The sequence below is a fragment of the Limanda limanda genome, chromosome 6, assembly GCF_963576545.1.
Source record: "Limanda limanda chromosome 6, fLimLim1.1, whole genome shotgun sequence".
NCBI lineage: Eukaryota > Metazoa > Chordata > Actinopteri > Pleuronectiformes > Pleuronectidae > Limanda > Limanda limanda.
The window spans coordinates 13,902,839-13,908,755 of record NC_083641.1 but is presented as its reverse complement, the minus strand read 5'-3'; positions in this window follow the sequence as shown (position 1 = coordinate 13,908,755).

Genomic DNA, 5,917 nt, shown 5'->3' with positions numbered 1-5,917 from the left:
CGAGGAAAGACAAGGCGTACTAGAACTACATTGTTACAGCAGAACAAACGTTCAAAATGGGAGCGTGAGCAAGACGATGTTAACAGCTTACTTTTCTTTTGTAATTTTATAAGAAGAGACTTAAAAGATACACAGATTCCGGACTCTTTAATTTATTATATTTTAAAGGACTGCAAATATTGTAATGCAAAAAAAATCAAAGACAATAAAAGGTATTTAAAAAGGCTCGTTCTCATGATTTGTTCTTTTCATGGTTTGGTCCTTATAGGGGATACGACTCAGTGTGTGTTAGTGTGTCTGTTTGTGATGACCTGAGACAGTTGCCGTAGCATCGTCAGAAGACCTGTGTGATGACACCAGGAGGAGCAGCTGAGAGATGAGCCGCCGTCGCCTCAGGATCAACGACACAGGTTCCACTCGTTTGGTCTGTTTAGTCGTCGAAGCCCAAACAATCAAACAGAACCGTGTCGTTGAAAATGTCTCGTTAGTACCTGATTAAACGTGTTATTGCCCTCTTGTTCCAAAAAGAAAAGCAAAAAAACCCCATACTGGCTCTAAAAATGTATTTTAAGTTTAAAGTCAGATGTTTGCTCCTGAGTGAAGGTTGTGGTTTTAAACTCAGTATCATGAGCAGGGAATAACAATCACTGATTATCTTATACCTCCTCATTGTACTTATACGTATATGTTTACACAATATACAATATATATAGAACTTTTGTCATATTGCTATTGATTGAAATTATATTGTGATAGTTATTGATATTTTTCTATTCCCCAGCCCTACTGTCAAGTTTTCTTGTTGAATAATTATTAGTCCCTCGACCGGGACTAGCAGTCACTACAGGCCACATCCTTACAAATGATGTCTTCCCCTTTGACAAATGGGCACACACTCTGCTTTGTGATGTCGACCACACAATCGATGTCCTTCACTGGCAGCACATGATGACAAAAAAGCAAGCAGTGATGTTTTTAGGCCAGAAACAATCACTCACCGGCGATACACACACGCACACACGGCAAAGTGTCGTGCAATGAATAAACAGACACAAGGTCACACACCAGCACACACTCAAACACCGGAAGGCAACAAGACGTCAGCTGCAAAACAAATGTTAACGTTATCTCATACTGTAAATCACATCAGGGGAATATCTACGGTTTATTTTTATAAAGTGATTCAATCTGTACTGAAGCTTTAAACTGAAGTTGAAAATCTTCTCAATGAAATAACAACAGCCCACAGCCTCTGATGGTTTTTCTGGTGTAATTAAGATTAATTAGAAAATCAAAAATGTAAACAAATGTTATTCAATAACATCTAAAAAGTTTAATTAATTTCTTTATCAGCAATGCAAGTTAAGACAAAAACATGAATCAGTTTATGTGTGATAGGAACAATTTCCCATTTCCCCATCTGGCAAAAACAGAGGAGGTAGAAAACGAGGCTCCGATGGCACAGAATGTTCATTGTTCTGCGTTACCGCAATGGCCTCTCCACACAGACGCAGGTTTGCAGCAGATATGTGTGTGTTTTGGCAAACAGGAAACTGTTTTGGCTGAATAAAATCATTACATCCAAGTTTTTACAGCATGAACGAAGGGCATTGTCTCGCAGGCAGATTAGAAGAGAGGATGCAGGGAAGTTAAACCAAAAGCTTTCCATGTGTGCCAGTAAGTGGGGAAATCAGTAACATGTCACACAAACACACACACACACACACACACACACACACACACACACACACACACTCACACACACACTCTCACACACTCTTCTCCCATCATGCCAATTCATCCCAAATGTTGAGGGAGAGGAAGAGGGAGGGATGGAAAGACCTTGCACGGAGTGAATGATGTCAATAACACACAATGCCTGAGGGGAGAGGGCTGGGTAATTGTTGTGTGTGTGAGTGTGTGTGTGTCTGGGGGGCTGCACTTGCTGCCTTACAGTTTCTTTTGTGTTTGCCTGCCTTTTGTGTGTGTCCATGGGTGGCAGGGGACATGCTGTCATGCTCCTTCAGCGCTGCCCTTGTGACAGACTGTGTGTACATGTCTGTGTGCGTGGATACTTTGTGCGTGCTCGGGTGTTTGTCTATGAAATCCTGTGCGTGCCACTGAGACTGCGTGAGGCGGGTTGTGAGAAAACAAGTGCATGTCTGTCGCAGGGTCTGCGTCCTGGGAGTTTGCTGGTTGTACCAACAGGACTCAGCCGTTGTGCCTGGTGTATCAAGTGTGTGGCATGGTACACGTACTGTTTGTATATGTACTTTTAGAGGATGGCATCTTGAGGGATATTTGTCTAAAAGGCTTTATTAAGTATAAAAGATAAATAATACAATAAATACTATTTTGAAATAACATAAAATCTGATGACCTGATGATTTGTTTTGCTTGTTACTGTCTCTCTTTCCTCCACATCACTGAAGGGACCTTCCTCTTGCCTTCTCTCAATGTGCTGCTTGCTTTCAGTCTGGGTAATGTCCCATCTCTCTGTTTCTCTTCCCCTGACAACCCATCGCCATTCCAGGACTCCACACTCGTCCCTGCTCCTCCTCCATCTGTGCTGCCCCTGCCTTTGTCTGTGCGGGCAGGGAAGGGTCGGAGTGTGTTTGGGGAGGTAGAAGAGCGGGTAAGAAGAGCCCAGCCTTGACTCTGGAGCTGGAAATGCTTGTTTCCCGGGGGTGTACGTCTCTCTGTGGGGTTTGGAGGAAACCTGGTGGAGGCCTGATGAGACGAAGGGGAGCGCAGACCAAGGAGCTCCACCTGAGCTGTAGACAGAGCCGCGGTCAGCTCCTCCCTCTCCTGACACTCCCTCCTCACTGTCTCTTGGAGTAACGCAACCTGGAGAGAGTTAAAGGAGACAGAGAATAAATACAATAAGCGTCTCTTTTGTTTCAAACAAGCCTTGTACTTCAATTTTTTTCAAGGGCACTCATTAGCATAATGCATTTCCTGGTTCCTTGCCCAGACCAAAACCTAATTCTAACCCTAAAATCAGGTCTTAACCTTCAAACAGTCCATTGACAATGGGTCAGAAATTGAGGATCAGCCAAAATGAAAATAAATACAAAAATAAAATATTTAAATTTAAAATAAATAAAATTTAAAATAAATAAAATTTAAAATAAATAAAATTTAAAATAAATAAAATTTAAAATAAATAAAATTTAAAATAAATAAAATTTAAAATAAATAAAATTTAAAATAAATAAAATTTAAAATAAATAAAATTTAAAATAAATAAAATTTAAAATAAATAAAATAAATAAAATAAATAAAATAAATAAAATAAATAAAATAAATAAAATAAATAAAATAAATAAAATAAATAAAATAAATAAAATAAAATAAATAAAATAAATAAATAAAATAAATAAAATAAATAAACGTATTTCTTCCAGAATACGTACATTTTCACCTCTTTTAAATTTTCTGCAAATTTTGTTAAGAATTTCAGCAGGTTAAAGCCCTCAAAAAGCCAATTCATTTGCCTGAATAATAATAATAATCCTTACAATTTCAAATGGGCCTCACTGTCTGTCAGTGCCTGTCAGTGCTCGGGCCAAAATAACTCCCCTCACTAACGCTCTTCTTAGCTTTCTTGTGACTTTTCATCCATGTCTTACCAATATGGCGCACGGCCATAAATAACGTTTACTGGCTCATTTAACTACAAATACATGCCTTTTGCATGGTTGACATTATTCCAACCATGTGCTGTTTGATAACACGCATATGTCGTATGCATCCCAAAATGTTTGGAATTCGACAGACGCTTTATAGAAGATACAGACAGATCCCCGTTGGCAGTCTCCATGGACACCAAATGAAAATTACACTGCTCAAATCACTGGCTCTCACAATTGGCACATAGCTTGGATAAAGGCTTCACTGCATTCTAATTCTATCACATTTTAAGAGAAGAGAGTCAGATCAGAAAAATGCTTTTAACTATAATGACACTATTTAACAGCAGAGACTGAGGTCACAAATTAGAATGAAAGAATAATGATGAAATAAAAAAGTCAGTAAACTCAGTATAGGCAGAAACTTTTCAGCAATATCCACCTCAACATTATCCACTATGGACGAGTGGACATTCCAGACCAAGTCAGCTGTAGAGAAATTGATGGTTGGGTTTTATTCTTAATCAATGTAACGTCTCATTTGTAAGATAAAGAGTGTTTTTGAGTGATCAACTGCAATGAAATCAAATCAGTTGGAAATGATTTTCTGCACATTTTCTCCAGTTTGAAGAGAAAATTTTAAGCTTGGGATCCAATACAGTGATCGTTTCACAGCAAGAAGGTTCCTGGTTTGAATCCCACTTCGGCCAGAGTCTTTCTGTGCAGAGTTTGCATGTTCTCCCTGTTTCTGTGTGGGTTTTCCACGAGTACTGTGTGTTCCTCCCACAGGCAGCACATTTAGAAACAAAGTGTGCTACAATAAAAGAAGACCTAATAGGAAATACAAGAAAAATAATAAAATACCATAGATCAGCATTGAAGTAAATTAAATGAAATTCTATGAGGCAGATAAAAACAACTTGAATATTCTCACTAGCCAGACTAATGAAGCCACCTGCTTCATCAGTAATTTGCTCCTGATCTGACATGAGTCCCTGTTCACTGGCATGTAGAATGATTATAGGTTCAGGGAGGACCCACAACCATGTTCCCTCAATGTGAGCTACTGCCAGGTTCAAGAGCACTGCATGCACATTATTAGTTGGAAGAGCACTTGACCTGTGGGTGTGTGTATGTTTGAGGTTTAAGGGAAATCCCCAGTAATGGACGACACACAGCACATGTGTGTGCGCTTGCGTTTTGATGTGTGTATGGTTTTCCTTATGTGCGTCTATAATTGTCAAAACATGTGTATGTTTTAATAGGGGCCTATATGCCACTATATCCATTCCATGTGGAGTGTGTCACGCCTTGTGCCATATATGCAATTATTGTGAGCGTGTGTGTAGGAAAGTGTTGGAGAGGGAGTCTCCTTCCTGCTGTTTTTTATGCAGGCGTGTGTTAGATGTGAGTCTCTGTGTATGTGTGTGTGCATGCATGCGTTGTCGTGCCTGCCAGTCTAGAGAGACAGTCATCATTAGGGGCTCCTAGTGAGAGCAGGATTACAGGGCTATTAGATGGAAGTCACACGCAGACCTACACAAACCCTACTTTGAATCTAACACTGTAAACCACAGTCCACTGGTAACAAACACACATACAAATTATATGCACATGTGCCAAAAACCCTAATCAACATACAGTACATGTATGTAGAGATGATTAGAGGCTTGAATTTAACCTTAGAGCTAAGCAGGAGGTTAAAGGTCAGGCATCTTTTCCGTCAGACACAGTGACCTTTTCGTCTTGTCCCGCTTCCTCTGCTACAAAGCCAGAGAGGGAGGAAGGAAGGGGGAGGGAGTCAAGACGAGACAGGGAGAGTGGGAGGGAGAGAGGGGGAGAGAGTAACAGAGATAAGGAGAGAGGGAGGGAGAGACAGGGACAGAACATAAAGGACGAGAGACAGAGAGAAAGAGTCTGGGTGGGGCAGAGAGAGGAAAACAAAAAAGCACTGAGGGAGTAGAGAGTCCTTCAGAATGTGTGTGGGGTACTTTGTGCAGTAGTTTCTTTAAAAATGTAAAAATATTGTTTTAAAAAAATATTTTTGCAATTTCCCTTCTTGACTTGTTTTTATTGTTGCTTTGTTACCTTGAAACATGACTGAAAAGTCTTTAATACTGCAACGGTATCCTGGCAACAGAGGGATATCACAAGGTCATGATCAAAACCTGATTATCTCTAACCAACGCGCGCACGCACACACACACACACACACACACACACACACACACACACACACACACACACACACACACACACACACACAGATCAATACAACTTTTATA